We start from the raw sequence: 26879 nt of genomic DNA on the forward strand, positions 1-26879 counted from the left end.
GACCTACTGCAGACTGCCCCAACATGCTCTGACACGACCGGCAGGGGGGTCAGAGGATGGAGATCTGAGTCCTGCCAAGTTAGAATTTATGAAACTCTCTGCTTTCCACAGATACAAACTAATGAAGCATCAAACCAAGCCTACACTAGTTTAAGGTGACCACCTAGGATCTGAAGTACTGGCTAGAAGAATCATCGGTTTTCAGGAGATAACAATTCTGAATCTCTATAAGAGATACACAGTACTCAGTATTCAATTTAAAAAATTACTGGATATACAAAGACAAAGGAAATTGTGATCCATAGCTAGAAAAATTGAGATGGCCTCTTTTACTGTTGTAGGTGTTAAAAACATGTTCAAAGATTAAACGAAAGTATGAGTGATCAGAGAATCTTAGCACAGAAACAAAAGTTATAGAAACCTAATGATAGAGCCTAATACACAGAGTGAAGTCAGAAAGGGAAAAACTACCATATATTAAAGCATATATATGAAATCTAGAAAGATGGTACTGATGAACGTATCTGCAGGGCAGCAATGAAGACGGCACACACAGGGCAGGGAGGAGAGGGTGGGATGAGCGCAGTGAGTAACACGGAAACATACATTACCACATGTAACATTAGAGAGCCAGTGGAAATTTGCTCTATGTCATAGGGAGTTCAACCCAGTACTCCGTGACAACCTAGAAGGGTGGGATGGGCTGGGAGGTGGGAGGGAAGTTCAAGAAGGAGGCAACATATGTATTATACGTATGGCTGATTCATGTTGGCAGAAACCAACACAATAATGTAAAGCAATTATCCTCCAATTAAAAATAAATAAGTTTAAATAAACACCTAATGAGAATTCTAGAATTGCAAAGTACAATAACTGAAATGAAAAATCCACTGGAGGATGGGTTGAATAGCAGATTGGAGGTGGCAGCAGAATGAACTTGAAGACATACAAATGTAGTTTTCTGTATTTGGAAATGGAGGGCTGAAATGCTGAGAGACCCTGAAATGTGAATTTGGAATTCATTCTTCAAATATTTATTAAGTCTTCAAGATGCTGTCCACCCCACTCCCTAACACATAAGCCTAAAGAATCCATCATGAAAGAACATGGATCATTCTTTCAATTACTTGTTGAGTAGAGAACTGTTTTGAGTACAAGGGATACAACAGTGACAGTTGCTGCCTTCATGGAACTTATATGGCAAAGGGAGTGATAATTACTTTCTATACTCAGTGATAAATCCTATGAGAAAAATTAGATCTGAATAAATAAATGTTGGTGGAAGAGTGCTATTTCAAATAGGATAACCAGGGAGGGCCTTTCTGAAGCTGTGGTGTGAGAACAAGCCATGTGAATATCCTGTGCAACACTATTTAATAATATAATGCAAGCTACCTATGTAACTTAAAAACTTTCTAGTGGCCTCCTTTAAAAACTAGGTGAGGGAACTCCCTGGCAGTGGTTAGGACTCCACTCCTTCACTGCCAAGGTCCTGGGTTCGATCCCTGGTCAGGAAACTAAGATCCCACAAGCTGCATGGTGCTGTAAAAAAAAAAAAAAAAAAAAACAACACTGAAATTCTGATATTTAACCAATATGTCAAAAATATTACCATTTCAACATGTAATCAATAGAGAACAGTAATGAGATATTTTATATTCTTTTGTACTAAATCTGAAATCTAGTGTATATTTTATACTTACAGTACATTTCATTTTGGACAGTAAATTGTCACTGGAAATATTTGATTGGTATTTAGAGTTTATAAAACTTATAGTTGAATGAGTGTATCTATGTATTCATGCCCAAGCATACTTACAATAGACTTTACTTTTTAGGGAAGTTTCAGGGCAATAGCAAAATTGAATAGAACATAGCAGAGACCCAATATACCCAATTCCTACACACACACAAACAGACACACACACACAGCTTTCCTCACCATCAACATCCTGCACCAGTGTAGAACTGTTGCAATTGATAAACCAACACTGACACATAATTATTAACTAAAGTCCTTAGTTTATGTTAGGATTCACACTTTGAATTGTAAATTCTGAGTTTGGACAAACGTAAAATGATATGTAATCACAACTATACTACCATACAGAATAAATTCACAGCTCTAAAAATCCCTATGTTGCACTTATTCTTCCTCCCTTACCCCTAAACTCCTGGAAATCACATATCTTTTTTATTGTCTCCAGTTCTGAGTTTTCCATGTCATATAATTGGAATCATAGAGTATATAGCCTTTTCAGATTGGTTTCTTTGACTTAGTAATAGGCATTAAGATTCCCCCAAACCTTTTCATGTATATCAGCTGGATCATCGAAAAAGCAAGAGTTCCAGAAAAACATCTATTTCTGCTTTATTGACTATGCCAAAGCCTTTGACTGTGTGGATCACAATAAACTGTGGAAAATTCTGAAAGAGATGGGAATACCAGACCACCTGACCTGCCTCTTGAGAAACCTGTATGCAGGTCAGGAAGCAACAGTTAGAACTGGACATGGAACAACAGACTGGTTCCAAATAGGAAAAGGAGTACTTCAAAGCTGTATATTGTCACCGTGCTTGTTCAACTTATATGCAGAGTACATCATGAGAAACACTGGGCTGGAAGAAGCACAAGCTGGAATCAAGATTGCTGGGAGAAATATCAGTAACCTCAGATATGCAGATGACACCACCCGTCTGGCAGAAAGTGAAGAACTGAAGAGCCTCTTGATGAAAGTGAAAGAGGAGAGTGAAAAAGTTGGCTTAAAGCTCAACATTCAGAAAACAAAGATCATGGCATCTGGTCCCATAACTTCATGGCAAATAGATGGGGAAACAGTGGAAACAGTGGCTGACTTTACTTTCTTGGGCTCCAAAATCACTGCAGATGGTGACTGCAGCCATGAAATTAAGAGACGCTTGCTCCTTGGAAGGAAAGTTATGACCAACCTAGATAACACATTAAAAAGCAGAGACGTTACTTTGCCAACAAAGGTCCATCTAGTCAAGGCTATGGCTTTTCCAGGAGTCGTGCATGGATGTGAGAGTTGGACCATAAAGAAAGCTGAGTGCCGAAGAATTGATGCTTTTGAACTGTGGTATTGGAGAAGACTCTTGAGAGCCCCTTGGACTGCAAGGAGATCCCAACCAGTTCATCCTAAAGGAGATCAGTCCTGAACGTTCATTGGAAGGACTGATGTTGAAGCTGAAACTCCAATACTTGGCCACCTGATGTGAAGGGCTGACTCATTTGAAAAGACCCTGATGCTAGGAAAGATTGAAGGCAGGAGTAGAAGGGGACAACAGATGATGAGACGGTTGGATGGCATCACTGACTCAATGGACATGAGTTTGAGTAAACTCCAGGAGTTGGTGATGGACAGGGAGGACTGGCGTGCTGCAGTCCATGGAGTTACAAAGAGTCGGACACAACTGAGCGACTGAACTGAACTGAGACCTTTTCAGGGATTCCCTGGTGGCTCAGATGATTAAGAATTCACCTTCAATGCAGTAGACCTGAGTCTGATCCCTGGGTTGGGAAGATCCCCTGGAGGAGGGCACAGCAAACCACTCCAGTATTCAGCCTGGAGAATCCTCATGGCTAGAGGAGCCTGGTGGGCTACAGTGCATGGTGTCACAAAGAGTCAGACAAGACTGAGCAACTAAGCATATGTCTTTTCATGGCTTGATAGCTCATTTGTTTTTAGCTGAATAACATTCCATTTTATGGATGTACCACAGTTTTTTTTTATACATTTACCTACTGAAGGACATCTTGGTTGCCCCAAGTCTTGGCCATTATGAATAAAGCTACTATAAACATTTGTTAGCAGGTGTTTGTGTGGACATAAACTTTTAGCTCCTTGTAGGAAAAATCATAAAATTTACTGTTATACACTCACACTTAAGGGGGTTTAAAATGTATAATTCAAGACTTCCTTGGTGTTCCAAGAAGTCTTAACCTTGGTGGTTAAGAATCCGGTTAGCGATGCTGGGGATACAGGTTCAATCCCTGGTCAGGGAACAAAGATCCTGCATGCACGTCACAGATCAACTAAGCCCGAGCACCTCAACTACTGAGCCTGTGTGCCACAACGCAGGCTAGAGAGTCTGGCACATCAATGAAAGTTCGTGCATGATGCAACAAAGATTCCATGTGCTGCAACTAAGATGCAGTGCAGCCAAACAAATACATTTTATAAAGGTAAATATATATGCCATATACTCGGGAATAAGGGATCTACTGAAAGACTCTGTTGAAGATTCAAGATACTTGTATTACATTACTTAGTGAACATGCCAGCTTATCAATGTTTTCATATAACATAGTTTTGAAGAATTTAAAGAGTTTAAACAGTATACATGCCACTGGCTTTCTGCATTTTTTTCCTTGTTGCTAATGCTTCGCATCTAAATATACGTCACATTTTTTAAAAGTCCAAAGTTTTAAACTTTTATTTTAAAATCTTCAACAGTATTGGTATTGAAGCTTAATGACATTGACAACTACCACCTAAGGAGAAAGGAAAACACCATAAATCATCTCATTTGATCTTTAGATATTCCAGAAAAAGGGCTAGTAGAGAAAAGACCACTGTAGGTAAATGATGTTGAAATGTTAACATAAGTTAACAAATAAATTATAAAACTTACTGTTAAACTGCAAATGCATTTAGGTTTACTACCATCAACCTTTCTAACCTTAACATCTAAACAGTAGTAATACTGCCATAGAACACAGTAGGATGTGGTATAAAGAGTAGGAAGAGGACTTGAATCCTCATGGTATTTCTTATTAGCTGACTGTAATCGTATTTGGATATGGTGTCTTTTTTTTCCTTTTTCTTCCTTGCTTTAAAAAAAAAGTCAGTGTCTTCAACTAAAGAATGGAGGTACTAATATCACCTGCCTATCTCTGCTGGGAGAATCAAAATGCATATACAAGGCTTTGTAAATAGCATATTGTATCAATATTTAAGTTTTAAGAATGAAGAATTACTACTTGAAATTGTTTCAGAAACATTTCCAATTTTAACTTGGTGTAATAGTTATTTTATTAATCAATTGGGGTAACTGCTTATATTCTATTGCTTTCCATCTACACACTAGATAATCAACAACTATTTGTTGATTTTCAATTCGTTTTTCAGGAATTTGTTATATTGTGGAGTATTATCAGTTCTGCACGCTGTATACCACCGCTCTCAATAAATGTCGCACTCAGAGCATTCTGGTACCGGGAAGATTTAGGATCCAAATGAATCCTGAGTTCTGACAGACAAGATCTGTAGAATATAAGGCTTTCAGAAGACAACAACCCACCTGCTCCACACTTTGAAACAGCACCAACCAGATTCACAAGGTTCTCTGCCTACCTCTCACCTCAACTCTTCACCATCTTCCTGGCAACTCCCGTATCCCTGCGGCATAGAACAACCTCCCCAATGCTCAACGCGATCTCGTTTCCTGTACTTAGGTACTCTTCCTTCGTTACATCGCCTCTTCACGTGTCACTCAGACGTCGTCTTAAAGCCTTTCTAGACCTCCTCCCCCGTGTCTCCCCGGAGCTCTTACGACGCCCGTCAATAACTCATTCTTGTAGTCATTTTTTCACAACTCATCTCAATTCTGTTTCCTTGTGGGTCTTCTTCAACAGACTGTGAACTCTCGAAGTGCCTGCCTTGTTCCCTGTCGCATGCGTTGCGTCTGGTACGGTCATAAAAAATGAAGGGTTTACAGGATATATTTCTTGACGGAATAACGAGAGCGGCCCGGAGGCTTACACACAGATCATGTACCTCCCGTCAGCACGCTTGGTTTCCTGCTTCTCCACTGCAACCGGACGCCCCAGACGGGTCCATGGTCAGCCGTGAGTCTGTCAGCCCTCTGACCCGGGCCCGCGGTAGGAGGAGCCCCTTTATCTGAACGGCCCGACACGCGAGGCGTGGGTTCACGTGACCCCGAGCGACGGCTGCGCCCCCGAGGCGGCGCGCGGGAAAAGAGGACCTTCCGGGACCGGCCGGACGCGGCCCCGCAGCGGTCCGCGCCCCGCCTCCCCGCGCGCCGGGCCGGCCCCGCCCGCCGCGGCCCGGGACTGCGCTTCAGCCGCCAGGGGGCGCAGCCCCAAGCCCCGCCCCCGGGCCGAGGGCGCCCCCCCGCCCCCTCGCGCTGCGCTGAGGCAGTTCCGTTAGCCGCGGGGGGAAAACCGTCTTCGGGTCCCCGCCTCTCCACTCCCTACTCCCCCTGCGACCGCCGCTACGGTGGCCCCTCACGCTCAAACATCCCGCGCCCCGGCGGAGCCCAGCGGATTTTGTCCTTGTGGCTGCATCCGGCCCCGAGGCCTTGCCGTCTGTTTTCGTCAGGAACTCGGGCTCCTGAGTTTCTTCCGGTCGCAGGAACTCTAGCGCTCTTTACGGAAGTAAAGTTGTTTCTTGGGGTAGTTTTTCTTTTTTTTTGGCTTTTTTTTTTTTTTTGGCCGCCGGAGCCGCCCTCATTCCTTCCCTCCCTCCGCGCGGGGTCGCGGCGGGAGGGGGAGCGTGGAGGCAGGGCGCCTGCGCGGGGCGGCCGCGTTCCATCCGGGTCCCCGTCCGTGCGGTGCCGCAGGTCGGTAGGCGGGAAATGGCGACTGGCTGAAGGAGCTGGTTCTGTTGCTGCTGCGGGCGAAGCGGGAAAGACACCACACGCTGCGCAGCCGGGGCCGGCGCCGGAGCCCGGGGACACTTCTCTGTCGTCACAGTTAGGTAATCCCCCTCGCCCAGACGCTGCCGCTGCGCCCGGCCGTAGTCCGCCGCCTCTTCGGGGCCGTCTGCCGGGCTCTCCTCCCCTTCGCGCCCTGCTCGCCAGCGGCTCTGGCGCCTGGGTAGGCATGCCCTGTGGGCGCGCGTCCGTCCGCGGTGTGGAGCCGCTCGCCTCTGCACTCTCCCCCGGGAACGGAGCGGAGCTCACTTCCCGCCAGCTTCAGCTCTCAGGCTGCGGCCTGTGTTATGATTTCTGGGGTTGGATGTCACTTTGCTCCCCACCCCCCACACACACCCCGATCTCAAGTCTCTAGTCCCCAGACCTGTGGTCCCTCCCGGCTATCGGCTTGGATCTGCTTGTCTAACCTGGACCCGTCTGATGTTATTTTATTCTTTACGGTAGGGTGCTTTTAGAGGGGGCGTTGCTCTGTCTCAGTTTTTAGATTCACCTTGTGAGGACCTGGAAGAAGAGATTTCACGAAGTACTGTTTGTCTGCTGTTACAATGTGGAGTTGACATTGTTACTTTTTCAAATCCAGAGTGAAGGCCTCTGGTTTCTATAGTGGTCAGTTAAGGGTGAATCTTACTGTACGTAGCATTCTACGGTTTCTTTGGGTAGTAAATGCCTATATACATACATACTTTGCATTCTTGACTACAATTCCGTGATGAATAATTGCATAAGTCAGTCATGTTTATTTACTTCTCTCTCTCGTGGTGGCTGGATGTGTGAAGGATGTTAAGTACCTTAGAGTACCTTAGGGAATACCTGCCGAGATGCTGCTGGTAAACTGCACTGAGATCTTGAGATGTACTTAGTAGATGTTCCTCCAAGGCAGGGCTTTACCTTTCCAGCGCTAATAAGACAATACCAAGATTACTGCCCAACATATGTATACAATTACTGACTTCAAAGATAGGTTATCTTCGTAATTTTCAGGTTCTAGGTTTCTTTATATACCGTCTTCCCGTTCTTTGCCAAGTTTTCGTTTGTTGTCCAGCTGTTATCCTTACAAAGCAAGGAAATGGCTACTTTTATTCCTTCTTGTTATTTTACACTTTGCAGATCAGTTGTCCATAAAGAGAAGTAATATGAGGCTGTTGGTGTTTCTCAGAATTGTTTTGCAATCTTGTTTAATTTGGGGCCTTTGTAATTTTTTTAACTAGTAAAATTAAGTTTTAAAAATGTGGTTTACCTTAAACATCATTTGATGTTTGTAACACAAACATCAGTGTTTCAACTCGCTAGGTTCGGTTTAAAAGATTTCGCTATTGTTTGCATATTAGAACTGAATTTCATTAATGAGCAGGAACACACAAACAGTATTATAATTGTCATTTGGTAGATTTCCCCCCAAGGTCATAAAGTCAAGGTAAAATGTAGCTCCTAGGTGAAGCAGTCTTAGGATTTAGTTGAGCTTCATACTTATCTTCATAGCAAAAAGAATAGGGGGTGGGAAGTGGAGGTAAGGGCAATTGGATACTTGCTTAGTCGGTTTGTTTAAACAGTAGGGCCAGATATGTGGCTTAAAAGTATATAAAATAAGTTATTGGTCTAGTGTAGATTTTATCCGGTCACTTTAGTGACCTTTTTTTGTAGTTTATAAAGCATGAATGTTTTAAATAAAATTTGTTTTACAGATAGATGAGTGTCCATTGTATGTAGACTTTGTCTTTAAGAGCTCTTCCAAATTGTTCTAGCTCTTCATTCATTCAATTCTTTTAATAATCTTTTCAGTATAGGTTGATAGGCTGTGAAAGCTCATAAGTGGTGTAGTCCTTAACCTTTGTGGACTTGTAACTGTACAGAAATTCTAAATAGGATTGCATAGAAAAACCAAGTAGAATTGGTATGTTTTATAATATTCTGCATAGTGTCTCTTGGACATTGCATTTGAGCTAGCGATGCTATTCTTTTTTCCGTGCTTAAGAAATTCAGAATTAGGGGTGTTTTATCTTTCCTCAATTCATCTAGCTGATCCCATGTTTGAGATTTTAGGTCAAGAGGATTCTTCATGGGATTATTATACTGCAGAATCCATCCAATGCCGGTTTTTAAAAATAACCAATCTATTCAGAAAGGATGTTCTAGACTCTATAGACTTTTAACTATAGGATTAATTGCAGATTGAGTGAACTGGTATAAGATTACTTCATTCATAGAGTTTTGGATTAATGTGATAAAGAACAAAGTGATTTGTCAGAATTGGGAATAAACCGTATCTAACTAAATTTGTAATTTTACCAAATTGTTGTGAATGTATAAACTAGAAAAGACACTTTAGTCATAAATACCAAGTGTGCTGAAAAGACCTCATATGTAGTATGCTCTAAGTAGTTCTCTTGGGTGCTTACCTGACCATTTTAATTGGATTGACTACAGGGGTCATTTGCTCTTCTTTAAGATGAGAAGATTTAACAGAAGTGGGACTTAAAGATGAATCCATTCAACTTTTGGTTTCCGCTTCACATTTGCTATGACATGTATATCTATGCCAGACATACATTCACTACTGATTTATGCCCACATTAATTTTTACTTACAAAGCTAGACTCCGCAGTTGACTGTGTGGTTTAACTTGAGAATAGCCAATGTCAAACTTTGTGTCTCTCCTTTGTGTTATGGAATTCTCTCTACAATATTTTGTTTAAAATTACAAATTCTCTGGAAGAGATGGTTTATAAACTCTTGCCTTTTATTGACAGTATTAGCACAGATTAGTTTATCAAAGAAATTTGCTGATACCACAAACAGTTGAGGATTCAGAGGCAATGGAACATAGAAGTGAGCTATGATCAGGAAAGGTGTGGTGTGTAGGAACATTAAGGAAGAAGGGTGTGGTGGGAGTAGGGTTATAGTGAGAAACTTGGGCTTCTTGGGGTCTTGAAAATCTTATGAATCTGACAGTAATGAGTGAAATTTAAGTGTGGTCCCAAGAAGAATTGTGAGACTTTAAGAACAGACATGGATTGTAGATTTGGCTGGCCCTTTTATTTACCTCATCTGCAGGTGCCCTATTTATTGTGGTATTTTTAGAAAAGAATGGAGGAAAACACTAAAATACCATTGGAAAAAAATTAGTGTTGTAAAATATTTACATAAAAGTCTTCTCTATAAGGTCACAGTAGACCATTTAACTCTATTAGTGACCCCATGTTTTATGGTAATTGTAGGCTCTCCTGTATTCATTTAGAGAAATTATGGAAAAGGAAGTTTATCTAGATAAAACATGAATCATCAACTGTGCTTTGACTTGAGGTTCTAGCAGTCAGGTTTTCATAATAGCATAATAATTTTAGAACAAGGAAATGTATTTATTACTTTTATTAAAGAAACATAAAATTGTAGTAGTAGAAGGCATTTGAATAGTTCAGAAATAATTGGGATTATATTTAGTGATAGTGGCTTATGTATAGTTTAGGAAGAATATTTTCTTTCTTTGGACTAAATACTTCTATATGGAGAAATTGAAAACTAAAAAAGCAGAGCCATTGCTAAAAATAAATAAGGGAGATTAAGAATCTGTTAGCATGATAACATGATATTTTAAGTTTCTCGTGTTGACCAGTTAATGTTTAAGTAGAAATTTAAAATACATGTTGTTAAAAGAGTGTAGTATTTGTTAAAGAAAAATATACAGAACCATTAAGTATCTTTTCATTTGAGAAAAACTATGATTATGTGTTTCATTAATTGCTTTCTCCCTGATGTTCCCCAAATATATATGACTATCCTGTTGAGTTGAAGATGATTAACTTCTTACTGACCTTATAAGTACCTGCTTTAGTGTATTTTGTTAAATAAGGTAATTATAAAATATAATCCTTTAGTTTTCTGATAAAAATTGTTTGAAAACTATAATCACATTTCAAACTAACATGCTTTTCCCTCTCATTTGTAATATTTGTTGTTGTTCAGTTGCTAAGTCGTGTCCCACTCTTTGCGACCCCATGGATTACAGCATGCAGTGTTCACCTGTCCTTTACTATTTCCTGGAATTTGCTCAAATTCATGTTCATTAAGTCAGTGATGCTATCTAATCATCTCATCCTCTGCCACCCTCTTATCCTTCTGCCTTCAATCTTTCCCATTTTATTTTATCCTATATTTTAGTAGTAGCAAACAAGAGGATATTTCTCTTAGAGAATTATCATACCTCATCTTTGACTAGTAATTTTGATAAAAATTCACTCTTCTTAAAACTTTAAAATTATTTATATTATTTTTGACTGTGCTGGGCCCTTGTTGCGAGATGAAGGCTTTTTCTAGTTGGGGTGAGCGGGGGCTGCTCTCTAGTTGCAGCCCATGGGCTTCTCATTGTGGTGGCTTCTCTTGTTGTGGAGCCTGGGCTCTTGGGTGATGGGCTCAGTAGTTGGGGCCCACGGGCTTGGTTGCCCACAGCATCTGGGATCTTCCCAGACCAGGAATTGAACCTGGATCTCCTGCATTGGCAGGTGGATTTGTTACTGAGCCACCAGGGAAGTTTTAACTTTTTGTCTTCAGTTTATCTCAATCATAAGGATTAGTTTTTCTTTGGTAGGTAGTAATATGAGTAGTAGGAAATTATTTCAGGTACTCAAAGATTTTTAGTTAAAAACTAATTCTCATTTTTGCCAATGTCTCATTGATTCTTTTCTTACTATCAAATTAATGTGGTCTGAGAGTTTCATATTTCTACTGACCAGAGAGTAAGTTGAATATAAAATTAACTTTCTTTAAATAGAAGTTTTTATTAAAAAAGTATAAATAGTTGTATCCCTCCCCTTGCACAATTTTGGTGAGAACTACTTAAAAAGTACTTTTAGGAAAATTTTGCCAAAATTGACTTTACTTTTTTATTCTTCAACTTTTTCTTTGTTAATGTATCCAGTAAGTGCATTGTAACTTGCATGTATACAGGTAACTCTAGTAATTTTAAAACATTATATATATTGGAATATATGTATATTCCATAGAAAGGATAGAAATATGATGAAAAGTAATAGACTGGAGTGACAGATTTCCCATGTGCTTTTCTCATGAGTATTGTAATACTCAGTTCTTAGGAATTCATAATTTTATATTTTTTCTAGAATAGCACATCTTATTATAAAGTTTTATTGGTATGAATTCTTTTCATGCTGTGTAATAGAATGCTCTTTTTACAACATGTGTAAGTTATGTTGCAGGTAGTTAAAATTACAACAGTCTTCAAATTGCTGTTCCTTTAAAGCTTAGGTGAAAGAAATACAAGTCTGTTCTCAGCAGAAGTACATACTGTCTCGTTCTGTACATAACAAATACTGATTTTTGCCCTACTGGTATTTCTGCGGAGTATATACAAAGTTTTAAGTTGGGGTCCTGACATAGTATTTTTTAAAAAATCATTTTCCCTTTTCATCACCTTGTCCTCTTTCCCCAGCTTTGTAAAAAGTTATTCATTTCGGTTACACTGGGTCTTCATGGCTGTGCTGGGGCTTTCTGCAGTTGCTGTCGAGGTGCCTGGGCTTCTTCCTGCCATGGTTTCTCTGGTTGCAGAACATGGCTCTAGACCCACGGGGTTTAGTAGTTGTGGCCCACGGGCTTAGTTGCTCTGTGGCATGTGGAATCTTCCCGGACCAGGAACCTGTGTCCGCTGAGTTGGCAGGCAGATTCTTATCCACTGTACCACCAAGGAAGCCCCGGTAGTATTTTAAAACACATGTTGGTGGCTGTGCCTTAGTGATCAACAAACTGAATAATGCCATCTTTAAAAAATCAGGTCAGGGACTTTCCTGCTGGTCCAGTGGTTAAGCATCTGCCTTCCAGTGCGGGGGGCCCGGGCTCCATCCTTGGTCGGGCAGCTAAGAGCCCACTCGCCGCCAGTAACTAAGCCTGCATCCAGTGGCGGAAGGGCCCATGTGCCACGATGAACACCCAACATGGCCAAAAATAAATAAATGTTAAAAAAAATCAGTTTATATTTTCATTGAGCATTTACTCATCAGTAATCTAACAACCCATATGTTTTAATCATGGTTTTAGAAAAAGCATTTTTTAAAAACTTCGGTTGTTCGTTGAAGAAAACTTGAAAAAGTCTTAATTTCATCAACCTAACTCAGTAGCTGTTTTATTTTTTGTACATTTCCCTGTTTTTCAACTTTTTATTATATTTAGTAGTTTTTGAAGAATTCTATAACGTTATGTAGTTTTAAAAGAGAAAAAATTACATATCAAGTAATAATAACCTAAAAAGACCACTTTATCACACACTTTGTTGGGAAGGGCTCAGTGAAAAGAATCTCCCTGTCTTGAAGTTGATGATTCATATAATACTTCTCTGCTTAATCTTCCTGCTCTGGTTGACTTTTGACTTTTTAAGTAGGAGAGACCAAGAAATCTCTTCCTTCTGTAAAGTCTTTTATTTTATTTTTTTTGTAAAGTCTTTTAATGAAGGGTTTGGGAAGGTAGTGGAGAGTAAAAGTGGACAGTTGTAGTATCTGAACCTGTTAATTTCAGATTATGGAACTGGAAGAGACAGTGAAAACAGATGCTGATATTTTTGTCATGGGGTGTAACTAAGGCAGTGATTTTTTAGCATTTTCTTAAGTGTAAATTGAATAGTGTTACTGTTTGTAATAGAGTATAAATTAATAGACTTACAGAAATTTAGAGCTAGAGGAGACCAAAGGGGTCACCTGGTCTTTGTTTGCCTAATGATGGACCTTCTGAAGACTTTTAACATGTAGTAGATGTTTGTCTTAATTAGGGTGCTTCTAGATGAGTTGTATGTGATAGAAGAACAAAAACAGCTCAGATTAATTAATGGCTCATCCTGTTTTGACAGATCTTTTTTAAGGTAAAATTTACATGTAGTAAAATGCATAGATATGATGCCCAATAACTTCTTTTGCTGTTGAGGAAATGAAATGATTGCTAGAATGATTGCATATCTTAATCAATGTCTAATCAGTGTTATAGCTAACATGGTAGATTCAGGACTGATGCCTCCCAGTGCAGGGGCTGTTCCTCTAGTAACTCACTCAGGAGCCTACTCCAGAACTTTGCAATTATAGTTTCTTTATATAGCCAGTTTATAACTTATATATACCTACATTTTATGGGGAAACCCAAACTGTTGCCTTTAAAATTTGATTTGTGATCTTTTTTAATAGTTTTATCTTTTGTATTTTTTGGCCCACTTTTGTTTCCCTTTTCTTTTATTTAGCAAAAATTTGTTTGAAAGAATGCACATTAGGTTAGCTTTAGATAATTTGTTAAGAATCCTTCAAATACAATATACTATTTTGTTGTTGATAGAAGTTTGTAGTTAAGTTCTCTGTAGCAAATTATCAACTGAGATTATGCTCATATCATTATTGTAATCTTGTTCACACAAGGCTATTTGTAACCATAATTGTTGGCATCCAGTATTGCTTGGGGTCAGGGATTTTGTGAAGAGGAAGGAAATCTTATGAGGAAGGAATATTTTTAGTTTTATTTGTAGACCTCTTTTTGTGAGCAAGAATTGATTATTGCAGTGAGGATTTTGTGTTTCAGTGATACAGTTTTTTCTGCATTCTGTAGTCTCTTTGAGGGAAATGAAAAAAAATTACAATTCAGTTCAACAAAGATTGAGCTATTATGTTTGCCATGCTGTTGGAGTTATGAGAGCTCTGCCTTCAGCACTCTTACAATCTAGTGCAGTTAAATATGTATAAACAGATTATTTTAATACAATTTTTTAAGAGCTACAGAGAGATAGTCGCAGGTTTATACAGGCATGGGCGTGTGGGGGTGGTTACTTATTGGGGTGTATGATACTTGGGCTGGGCTGTAAATGATGAGGATAAGAATCAGTTGAAAGGAAGGAGTGTGAAGTAAGGAGAGAACGAGAAGCATGATATAGCCTCGTGGGCAGGAAGCTGTTACTGCTGGATTGCAAAGAGGGAGGCAGCAGATAGCAATGAAGAAAGATTTGGAGAGGTAGATCTTGGAGGGTTTTATATATATTGCTAGGGTTTAGTCTTTATTTTGAAGGGAGTTGGTGGGCAGGAACAGGCAGATTTCTGGAGTGCAGAGGATGAATTTAAAGCAGACAGACTGAGAAATATTTTAGAGGATTTGGTGACTGACTTTAGGGAACAAGGGAGAGAAGAATGATTAGGTGTTTAGGATGACTTCTGGCTTGATTGATTAGGCAGATAACTTGTGATCAAGAATAGAGTAGGGGGACTTCCCTGGTGGTCCAGTGGTAAAGACTCTGTGTGTCCAGTGCAGGGGGTGTGGGTTTGATCTCACATGTCACACAGTGCGGCAGAAAAAACAAAAAGAATAGAGTAGCAAAAATACAAAAGGAATGGGGTGAGATAGGAAGGGTGAATTCAGCTTTGGCTAAGTTGAATTTGAGGTGCAGAGTAGAAGTGTTGAGAAAGCTGTTAGATGAGAGTCTGAAATTTTAAAGATGATAGAGAAGCTAGAAGAAGAAGAATTAATGATGCAATTTGGAAGAGCCCCCACCCCTACCCCCAAAGACTGCAGATACTTAGAAAGCAGACTTAGTTGCCTCATTTTAGACTGCTGAACAATCAACTTTTCTATTCCTGAAATGAGATCTGGTTCAAATGTTGAAAAAAAGGAAATGTTTTCTATTATATACTTTTCCCTCTTGTGTCATGAATTCTTAAGCTTGAAACGTCTTCCATTGCTTGCTATGTTTGTTTTGTGATATAATCTACTTAAATTGTATCTATTTCAGTGGTAGATTTATTTCCCTGACCTACTCATTTAAAAATCCTTAAAGATAATGCTGTTAAAGTGCTACATTCAGTATGTAAGCAAATTTGGAAAACTCAGCAGTGACCATGGAATTGGAAAAGGTCAGTTTTCATTTCAGTCCCAAAGAAGGGCAATGCCAAAGATGTTCAAATTACTGTATAATTGCATTCATTTCACATACTAGTGAGGTAGTGCTCAAAATCCTTCAAGCTAGGCTTTAGCACCATGTGAACCAAGAACTTCCAGATGTACAAGCTGGATTTAGAAAAGGCAGAGGAACCAGAAATCAAATTGCCAACATTTGTTGGATCATAGAGAAAGCAAGAGAATTCTAGAAAAACATCTGCTTCTGCTTCATTGACTGTGCTAAAACTTTTGACTGCGTGGATCACAACAGACTGTGAAATATTCTTAAAAGAGATGGGAATACCAGACCACCTTGTCTGTCTTCTGAGAAACCTGTATGCAGGTCAAGAAGTAACACATAGAATCAGCCATAGAACAACAGACAAGTTCAAAATTGGGAAAGGAGCATGACAAGACTATATTTTGTCACCCTGTTTATTTAATTTATATGCAGAGTACATCATATGAAATTCTGGGCTAGATGAAGCACAACCTGGAATCAAGATTACTGGGAGAAGTCTCTAAAACCTCAGATATGCAGATGACACTACTCTAATGGCAGAAAGTGAAATAGAACTAAAGAGCCTCTTGACGAGGCTGAAAGAGGAGAGTGAAAAAGCTGACTTGAAACTCAGCATTCAAAAAAATAAGATCATGGTATCTGGTCCCATCACTTCATGGCAGATAGATGGAGAAAAAATGGAAACAGTGACAGACTTTATTTTCTTGGGCTCCGGAATCACTGTGGGTGGTGACTGCAGCCATGAAATTAAAAGACACTTGCTCTTTGGAAGGAAAGCTATGACAAACCTAGACAGCATATCATTTTGCCAAAAAAAGGTCCATGTAGTCAAAGCCGTGGTTTTTCCAGTAGTCATGTACAGATTTGAGAGTTGGACTATAAAGAAGACTGAGCACCGAAGAACTGATGCTTTCGAATTGTGGTCTGGAGAAGACTTTTGAGAGTCCCTTGGACAGCAATGAGATCAAACCAGTCAATCCTAAAGGAACTCAACCTGGAATATTCATTAAAGGACTGATACTGAAACTGCAATACTTTGGCTAGCTGATGTTAAGAGCTGGCTCGTTGGAAAAGACCCTGATGCTGAGAAAGGTTGAGGGCAGGAGGAGACGGGGACAACAGAGGACGAGATGGTTGGATGGCATCATCGACACAACGGACGTGAGTTTGAGCGAACTCCGGGATGTGGTGAAGGACAGGGAAGTCTGGTGTGTTACAGTCCATGGGATCGCAAAGAGTTGGGCACGACTTAGACCCTGAACAACAGCTTATTTTCCAATCTTTACTTGTTGTTATTTTATTACTGCTGATAGCAGAGAACTTATCTAGTAATGGAACTCTAAAGAACTTAGAGGATGGTTAATTTGTAATGTAAATGATAGAATTACCAAAATGAGGTTGTATATGTATGTGTAAAACTTTTTTAAGTGTAGGTAATGAAATTAGACTATTGCAGATATTATGTAGGTAATTTCCAGCGGTACGTGGCCCAGCTAATACGTTTTGTCTTTGGTTTTGGTGAGGAAATGTTGGCCTCTTAAAATAAATTGGAAAGTGTTCCCTTCTCTTTTCTGGAGGAGTTTTGTTTAGATTTGGGTTTTGCCGAGGTTAGTGTGGGGGATTGGTTTGTTTGGGTTTTTTTTAATTTTTGGTAGAATTCTTTAGTGAAGTTGAAGTCAACCAGAGTTCTTAACTTTCCCCAATTGATAGAAATTGGCCAGAAGCCAAAGTAGAAACTCGGGCAAGGCTTTATCGGGGCCCTGCTGCAGCAGATGGAAGTGAGACCGAGGAACAGACCCCCTTGCTCCCTGTGGGGCAGCGGGCTTGTTCCTTGTGTGGGGTGAGTGCAGGGCTGTGTCCAGGGCCAGAGGGCTGGCTTAGGAGGTTTGTCCACCCCTTAGGTGGTGTTGAGTGCAGAGGGCATGTTTAGTGTCTTGCTTTTGCTGGGGACTCCCTGCTTTTGTTCCAGGCTCTTCGAAAGTGGCTGTTGGGGTTTTTTTGGTCTGTTTGTATCTTTTGTCCAGAATTTGCCCCAACTGCTCATGCAGGCAGTTATTTTTAGTCCCATACAGTTTCTTTGTAATTTTGTTGCTGGAAGAGAGGTTTGTCCAGGTGCAAGCTTTGGAGTACCACAGCCAAAGGGTCCCCGCCTGCCAGAGCCATCTGGGTCTGGGATTGTTTACGCTGGAGACTTTCTCTGCAACTTCAGTTTTTCAAAATATGATCAGGTTACCTGTGAGCTTTGGTGGTACTTTTTTTTAAAGAGGTTTGACCATTTCATCTAAATTGTTGAATGTGTGGGCATAAAATTGTAGTAGTCTATTATTTTTCTTTTAATGGCTGCAGGATGTATAGTAGTGTTCACTGAACTATTCTCAATATTGATAATTTGTGTGTTCTCTCTTTTTTTCCCCATTCTTGCTAGGGGTTTATCAATTTATTGATTAAAAAAAAACCAACCAGCTTTTGGTTTTACTAAGTTTTCTGTTTTTAACTTCATTGATTTTCTGTTGCTTTTTGATGGTGGGTGATATTTTCTTATTTTTGAGAGTGTGTTTTGCAGTATTTTATTTAATTCTGAGTATCATGAATAGGGCAGGAAAGACTGAGTAGTGTTCATACCTGGAAAATTGCACATCCTGTGTCGTAGTCTAGAGGGCTCCGTCAGGCTGAGTCTTGGTTTTCTTGTTTCATAGGATGCCTCAAGTGCACCATTGGCTTCAGATTTCTCTAGTGTTACTTGGTGCTTAGGCTGGAAGTGGAGGTATGAGAAAGTGTTTCTCGGTTTTCCCAGTTGACTCCCAGCTTTTGGCTCTCCCTGCGTGCCTGTAGGTCTGTGTGGAATCGAGGTGCCCCTAACCCTTTCCCAGAGGTAAGTACAGTTGGTGCTTGTTAACCTGGTGATGGAGTCCGGAAGTCCTTTGTCCTCATCCACTCTCAGTCTTGGATAGGCTCTGGGCGTCAGAGCGGGTGGGCTTTCAGTGATGTTGCCGTGGGATGCCAAACTGGGCCTTGTGTCTTTACACATCTTGTTTGGAAGACCCTGCCTTAGGTGGTCTGAGATCCGGGCCCAAGACCTGCGCCTGCAGTCGTGAAGAGGGATCAGTAGAGGGCTTTGCTTGCCCCATCCTAGGGACGTCTTGACCTAGGCTCCGGGGCACTGCCCTGGCTCCCCTTCCTCCTGCCTTCCAGTGTTTGTTCCTTAGAGAAGGAAGATCTGGTCGGGAGCCCCCGGCTGCCCCGGTCTTCAGCTCTATGTCACAGAGGAAGGCTCTCCAGTCTCGAGTCCCCACGTGGTGAGCACCTGGTGGGGGTCTGTGGTGGAGGGCCTGTAAATAGGTCTGGGTTCCCGTTGTGTCTGCTGCTCCCAGGAGTGGAACAGGCCTGTGCCCGCCTGCACTTTGCGCTCAGGAGTTCATATTAACAGCTGAGCTGAATTCTTCTTACCTGCTTCTGTGGCACCACTGTCTCTGCTTGCTCTGCCGCAGGTAAGCCAGTGCTTACATCCTGTCTCCTAGAAAGGGCTTGTCTTATCTTGTGTCTTTGTTTGGTTGGCCTGGGTCCTCAGCTCTCTTTTCAAGAAAAGTTTAATTCTGTAGTTTTTGTTACACTGGTAGTGGCATTTTCCCCAGCTTTTTCCTTCCCATAGGCAGAACCCTATTAATGTATAAAAATGGGTCTTCAGGCGAAACCCCAATTACTAGTCAGGGGAGCTCTCGTTTTAGAAGCTGTAGTTTGTAATTCCATGACTTCTTTGGTCTCAAATTGCTTGGGAGATAACTTGCCTTCTCTTTGGTTTGAACCAAAGGAAAGTGTTGAAATTGGCTAAACTGGCACTAAAGAAAGAAGATAATTTCTTAACTGGCCCTAGATTACTTTTTTTTTACCTAAACACTGATTCCCATAAACTATCTTGTAGTCAGCACCTCCTCTATAGTTTCCCTTATCTTTTCCCAGAACCGCTCTTTCTCTTAACCTGCTTAATCCATTGTTTGCAGTAAAATCACCCGTTGTGAATAACTGTTAGAAAAAGAGCAGAAGTAAAAAACAAAGCAGGATGTAGAAAATTGAAAATTTTGATAATTTTTTTAATTAAAATTTTTGTTAATGATAGACTGTTTTTACATTGCTGGTTATTTTTATTGAAATTATCTGGAGAGGAACACACTTTTGCCATTGTCTCCATCTTATTTTCTTTCTGTCATAAAATGGAAATATTGAAAAAAGTGAGATGGAAATAATGAGTACTGCTTTTTAAAGGACAGCTGTTCATTATATATCACTTTAACCTTTTCTGTAGCTGAAACAGTTACTTTATGTTTGGAATGAATAGGTTGACGGTTGGGTCTTCGGAAGTCAACCTACCAGAAAACCAACATAGTACTTTTTACACAGTGCTTTGATTGTGTGTAATATTTGGTTGGATTATGTTTCTGTATTCAGATAAGCATTGACATTTAAACCTTTATTTTAAAGTATTAAATATAGTTCTGTTATTTTGGGGAGTTGGGGAAAAATACTGCAAATACCTAAACTCCTCAAAATTAGGCCTTAATTGGCAAACTAAAAAAGATTATATAATTTTTAAACTCTGTGTTTAAAACAGGGAAAATTATGGCTAACCAAGTTGCTAGAGTTAAATTCTTAGACATTTATTAAATGAGGAGAGTGACAGTACATATTTGCAGGATTTACTCAGTTTAAAAATGATTTTTTGTTTAGAGTTCACTTAATATTTCTTAACGTTTGTATTATTACGCAGTAAACTCTGTCTCTAAGCATTCTAGCAGATTCTAGATTACCTTTAGACAGGAATGCTACCTTAGAGGTTTCTGCTTTGGTTGGGAAGGTTGAACCAAAGTTTTTCTCAGCCTTAGTATTTTAGATTCTTAGGGAAAAAATGAGAAAAGGGCATCCATAGGCACTTAAAAAATTGTGAAATGTAGGTAACCTATAAATAGAATTAAAATGTTTAGTTTCATTAGTTATGATTATAATTTAAAATAATTTTTACTTTTAATTAGCAAACATTTTGAAAATTAAAAATAAATTCTGATGTTTATTTAGTCAGATTCTTTGTATCCTGCTGGTTGAAACCATCTTTCCAAAAAATACTTTGTTAGTATTTCTAGAGGTACTAACAAGTGTTAACCATTTTTGACCTAATAAATTCCCTTCTGAGAAATTAAGAAACAGATATTCGGACTGAAATTTGTATATAAGGTTATTACATTTGAAGTGATATTAGTGAGTAATTATGAAGAGTTTAATTTCCTGACAGGTCAGTGGCCATATGAATTGTAGAACATTTATCTGAATGTTGGAATATTATGTGGCCATTAAAAATTATGTTCTCAGATTTTTCGGAGAATATTAGTAGGGAGTTAACAGAATAAAATGAAGTAGGAAATGGCAACCCACTCCAGTGTTCTTGCCTGGAAAATTCCATGGACAGAGGAGCCTGGTGGGCTGCAGTCCACGGGGTCGCACAGAGTCGTACACTGAGTGAGTGAGCAGCAATGTAAAAGGGGAGAAACAAGCCAGATCGTAACTGTGGGTAACTCTTAACTACTGAGTAAAATGTTCATGTGTTAGACAGTCAGTAATACATATCCACAGTTCAGTCACCTCTGGACTGAGGAATCATGTGAGTTCTTATCGTATTTTTGTGCTTTTAAAGACTTCTAACAACATATGTTTTAGATAAAAAATATGTCCACTTGAAATACAAAATTTTTTAAACTCGTAAGGGATCAAGAGTGAATTTTGTCTTTCATACACTAAATAGTTATCCATTCCTCTCCTTGGATTGTTGTAAGCCTGGCATATAATACATATTCACAGCTTCCCCCTCCCTCCCCCCAAATTTGGGTCATTTTTTCCTGTTTCTTTGCATGTCTCATAATTTTTTGTTGAAAACCAGCCCCTTAGATAACATATAGCCACTCTAGATTCAGAATTTTTCCCTGAAGGTTGGTTGTTTCATAATTCCTATAGGCAAAATCTGTGGAATATGCCTTCCTGCAGGGTATAGCTACTGATGACTTTGCTTAGTTTGCTGTTGGTGTTATTTTTTGTTTTAATTTTGAAGCTTTGATTACTAGAGCACACCTTGGTGTCTGCATTGCCTTCTGGTAAGCTAATGATTGAACAAATATGCCTAAACATCTTGTGCAGTAATGCTTCTGTCTCTACCTGTGGATTTGTGTGGGGTGCACTTTCAAAGTTCAGGCCTTTTGCAGGTCTTTTCCAGCTCTTATTTTACACTGGTTAACTTTGTATCTCCTGTGTTCTTACATACAGCTGCAGAGTTGGCCGGGAGTGTGTGGTAGCTTGTGCCTCTGTAGTTGCTGCTGTGCGTGTATTCCTCTGCCAGGAATATTGTCCCAGCAGCCTCAGAGCTCAAGGATGGGGAAGTCTTGGTCCTCCTAGTTCTGCCACGGAAATGATCACTTACACCAGAGTTCTCACTTACACTGATGATACCACCAGAATGTGGTCATTGTCCAACTGCACTCAATCATGTGAGCTTTTTTTAATGGTAACCTCAAAGCTGCCAGCCCTCTCAGCCTGCCAGACTTGGGTGCTTGCAGATGGGTGTAGAATGGAGCAGCCCCGAACAAGAATGACACAGGCTCTTAATGTTTTGTTTTGTTTTCAGACACTTCAGTGTTTTTACTGATAGCTGAGTGTTTTTTAAAGTACTCTCAGATGTATGTATGCCTTTGGTTGATTTCCATGGTGCTGATGTGGTATGAACAGTATGATATGATATGAAGAGTATGAAAAGACAGAAAGATAGGACACTGGAAGATGAACTCCCCAGGTCTACTACTGTGGGCAAGAATCCCTTAGAAGAAATGGAGTAGCCATCATAGTCAACAAAAGAGTCTGAAATGCAATACTTGGATGCAATCTCAAAAAGGACAGAATGATCTCTGTTCGTTTCCAAGGCAAACCATTCAATATCATGGTAGTCCAAGTCTATGCCCAGACAGTAATGCTGAAGAAGCTGAAGTTGAATGGTTTTATGAAGACCCTACAAGACCTTCTAGAACTAACAGCCGAAAAAAGGTGTCCATTTTATTATAGGGGACTGGAATGCAAAGGTAGGAAATCAAGAAACACCTGGAGTAACAGGCAAATTTGGCCTCGGAGTACAGAATGAAGAAGGACGAAGGCTAACAGAGTTTTGCCAAGAGAGGGAACTGGACATAGCAAACACCCTCATCCAACAACACAAGAGAAGACTCTACACATGGACATCACCAGATGGTCAACACCAAAATCAGGTTGATTATGTTCTTTGCAGCCTAAGGTGGAGAAGCTCTATACAGTCAGCAGAAACAAGACCAGGAGCTGACTGTGGCTCAGATCATGAGCTCCTTATTGCCAAATTCAGACTTTAATTGAAGAAAGTAGGGAAAACCACTAGACCATTCAGGTATGACCTGAATCAAATCCCTTACGATTAAACAGTAGAAGTGAGAAATAGATTTAAGGGACTAGATCTGATAAACAGAGTACCTGATGAACTATGGACAGAGGTTTGTGACATTGTACAGGAGACAGGGATCAAAGCCATCCCCAAGAAAAAGAAATGCAAAAAACCCAAATGGCTGTCTACAGAGGCCTTACATATGGCTGTGAAAAGAAGAGACATGAAAAGGAAGGATATACTTATCTGAATGCAGAGTTCCAAAGAATAGCAAGGAGCGATAAGAAAGCCTTCCTCAGTGATCAGTGCAAAGAAGTAGAGAAAAACAATAGAATGGGAAAGACTAGTGACCTCTTCAAGATAGAGATAACAAGGGAACATTTCATGCAAAGATGGGCTCAATAAAGGACAGAAATGGTATGAACCTAACAGAAGCAGAAGATACTAAGAAGAGGTGGCAAGAATACACAGAAGAACTATACAAAAAAGATCTTCACAACCCAGATAATCACAGTGATGTGATCACTCACCTACAGCCAGACATCCTGGAATGTGAAGTCAAGTGGGCCTTAGGAAGCATCACTACAAACAAAGCTAGTGGAGATGATGGAATTCCAGTTGAGCTATTTCATATCCTAAAAGATGATGCTGTGAGAGTGCCACACTCAATACATCAGCAAATTTGGAAAACTCAGCAGTGGCCACAGGACTGGAAAAGGTCGGTTTTCATTCCCATCCCTAAGAAAGGCAATGTCAAAGAATGCTCAAACTACCACACAATTGCACTCATCTCACATGCTAGTAAAGTAATGCTCAAAATTCTCCAAGCCAGGTTTCAGCAATACGTGAACCGTGAACTTCCAGATGTTCAAGCTGGTTTTAGAAAAGGCAGAGGAACCAGAGATCGAATTGCCAACATCTGCTGGATCATCGAAAAAGCAAGAGAGTTCCAGAAAAACGTCTATTTCTGCTTTATTGACTATGCCAAAGCCTTTGACTGTGTGTGTCACAATAAACTGGAAAATTTTGAAGAGATACCAGACTACCTGACCTGCCTCTTGTAAACCTGTATGCAGGTCAGGAAGCAACAGTTAGAACTGGACATGGAACAGCAGACTGGTTGCAAATAGGAAAAGGAGTACGTCAAGGCTGTGTATTGTCACCCTACTTATTTAACTTACGTGCAGAGTACATCATGAGAAACGCTGGGCTGGATGAAGCACAAGCAGAATCAAGATTGCCAGGAGAAATATCAATAACCTCTGATACGCAGATGATACCACCCTTATGGCAGAAAGTGAAGAGGAACTAAAGAGCCTCTTGATGAAAGTGAAAGAGGAGAGTGAAAAAGTTGTCTTAAAGCTCAGCATTCAGAAAACCAAGATTATGACATCTGGTCCCATAACTTCATGGCAGATAGATGAGGAAACAGCGACAGACTTTATTTTTTTTGGCTCCAGAATCCCTGCAGATGGTGATTGCAGCCATGAAATTAAAAGATTCTTGCTCCTTGAAAGTAAAGTTAATGACCAACCTAGACAGCATATTAAAAAGCAGAGACATTACTTTGCCAACAAAAGTCCATCTAGTCAAGGCTATGGTTTTTCCAAGTAGTCATGCATGGATGTGAGAGTTGGACTATAAAGAAAGCTGAGTGCCAAAGAATTGATGCTTTTGAACTCTGGTGTTGGAGAAGACTCTTGAGAGTCCCTTGGACTGTAAGGAGATGCAACCAGTCCATCCTAAAGGAAATCACTGGAAGGACTGGTTGAGTCCAGTCCAATGATCTGGAAGATCATTGAGTGTTCATTGGAAGGACTAATGTTGAAACTGAAACTCCAGTACTTTGTCCACCTGATGGGAAGAACTGAGTCATCTGAAAAGACCCTGATGCTGGGAAAGATTGAAGGCAGGAGGAGAAGGAGACAACAGAGGATGAGATGGTTGGATGGCATCACCGACTCAATGGACATGAGTTTGAGCCAGCTCCTGGAGTTGGTTACGGACAGGGAGGCCCGGTGTGCTGCAGTCCACAGGGTTGCAAAGAGTTGGACATGACTGAGCGACTGAACTGAACTGATACGGTGGTTTTTTAACTTCTCTGTCTTGCATCCCTGTTGTTTTGTTCCATATTGTGTCTTGGTTCTCAAGAACCTAGTAGATGACAGACTTGGACTTAGAAATCAAAATATTAAATTAATCTCACAGCAGTCTCAGAGTAGCAATACCAATACTGGAAGATTTGAAGATGATATATATGATTACCGAAGCACTGTACACTTCTTCTTTTTTTTTTTTTGGCAATGCTCTCCCCACTCTTCCTTTACTTTCCTTCTTTTTTGGTCGTGCTGGGTGGCATGTGGGATCTTAGTTTCCCTACCAGGAATCAAATAGGTGCCCGTTGCAGTGGAAGTTTGGGTCCTAGCTACTAGGAAAGCCTCTCCCTCACTTTTAAATGGTTGAGTGAATCTACATTTGTGTCATCAGAGAATATAGCTGTTACATGCACGGTAACTGTGAGTAGCTATATGTTTGACAGTCTCCAGTGGTTCTAAAGGAATACCTGTAGTCAGTTTGGTTTTCTGAAGTGCTCATTAAATTTTTCAGGAAGGATTCCCTGAGCACAGTATTCCCCAAATTCTTACATATTGGTAATAGTTTGTCCATAGCCATTATTTTTGCGAGTTATTTTTGTCGAATATAAAATCTTTGGTTTGTGTGTTCTTCCCTTGATTATTTTATTTTAAATATATTATTCCGTTTTTCATCTGGCATGAAGCATTGCTATTGAAAAGTTTAGAATAGTCTGATTTTCTGTCATAAAGTCGCTTAGTGCCTGTCTGCAGCCTGCTGCCCATGGTCGGGCGACTGTGCTTCTAGACGCTTGTTTGTTTGCTTTGCGCACAGCTGTGTCCACGTGTTTACGTGTTGTCTTAGGCTGGTTTTGCTGCGCAGTGCAGTAGACGAGACAGAAGCCAGTGAGCATGCTGGTGGATGTTGATGTCTGAATTTCATTTTCACTGAATGATTCTGGATTTAAGACAGGTTCATTCATAGATATTTTTGAAAATATAAAAAAAAATTTAAATCAAATACAAACAACTTTCTTTGTGAAAAATTCCCCTTTGCATTTGCTTTATGGGAATTTTCCTTTTCTAAGGAGTGCTGTGCTGAAGAACAAGGAAATTAAAACAAAATTTATACACTCTAAATAGACTCTTTAAGTAATACATGCCTTGAGTAAATCCCTTTAGAAGTTCACGTTGACTCTTTAGGAAAAAAGTCAATATTTATTTTATTTGGGGATGACAGCTTAAAAACTGAGCACCATTTGGTGATGAAAAACAAATGGTTATTTTGAAAAATATTTTAGTGCTCTTCTGGTGAAGCCTTTGAGTTTGGTTTTTTGGTTGAAATAGAATTTGTGTGTGCGCGTGTGTGTACTTTCTGCATTTTAAAAAAAGGAGGCATCTTTTTCTGTGGACATTGTGTTGGGTTATTAAAGACATCACTTCTTCAGCTTCTTAATTTGTCTGTAAGACCCTACTCTCTGCCAAGAATTTCTGTACCTTTAGGAGTTGAGCGTGCCTAACGAGTCAGGCCTTTCTGGGGCTGCACTCACTGCTGTGAGCAGCTGTTTGTCCTCTGCACTGTATAGCGTTTTCTAAATCCATTTCCATTTTGAGTGTCAAGATGAGTGTATTCATTATATGAGGGAAAAAGTCGTTAAGTGGCTATAGTTTAGTGATGATTGAAGTATAACATCTCTTAATTCTTAGTATAGTAGTTTTCATTCCATTCTCAGTCGTCTCTTCAACA

At 40.0% G+C, this 26879-nt stretch overlaps 1 protein-coding gene and 1 long non-coding RNA gene across 6 annotated transcripts in view; one reads left to right on the forward strand and one right to left on the reverse strand.

The window, feature by feature from the left end:
• The window catches only part of LOC139035712 (uncharacterized), a 30996-nt gene extending 25204 nt beyond the window's left edge, over positions 1 to 5792 (reverse strand). Inside the window, exon 1 of the long non-coding RNA XR_011488428.1 lies at positions 5323 to 5792. This is a non-coding gene — a long non-coding RNA (uncharacterized lncRNA). The remainder of the gene's footprint in view (positions 1 to 5322) is intronic.
• Positions 5793 to 6209: 417 nt separating this feature from the next.
• Positions 6210 to 26879, forward strand: part of CTDSPL2 (CTD small phosphatase like 2) — a 72881-nt gene continuing 52211 nt past the window's right edge. Inside the window, exon 1 of one of the 5 annotated variants that reach the window (XM_020900767.2) lies at positions 6210 to 6418. The gene's annotated coding sequence lies outside the window, so the exon portion shown is untranslated. The other 4 variants (XM_070469797.1, XM_020900768.2, XM_020900766.2 and 1 more) reach the window with 4 other exon arrangements.

This window comes from Odocoileus virginianus, chromosome 6, assembly GCF_023699985.2.
Source record: "Odocoileus virginianus isolate 20LAN1187 ecotype Illinois chromosome 6, Ovbor_1.2, whole genome shotgun sequence".
NCBI lineage: Eukaryota > Metazoa > Chordata > Mammalia > Artiodactyla > Cervidae > Odocoileus > Odocoileus virginianus.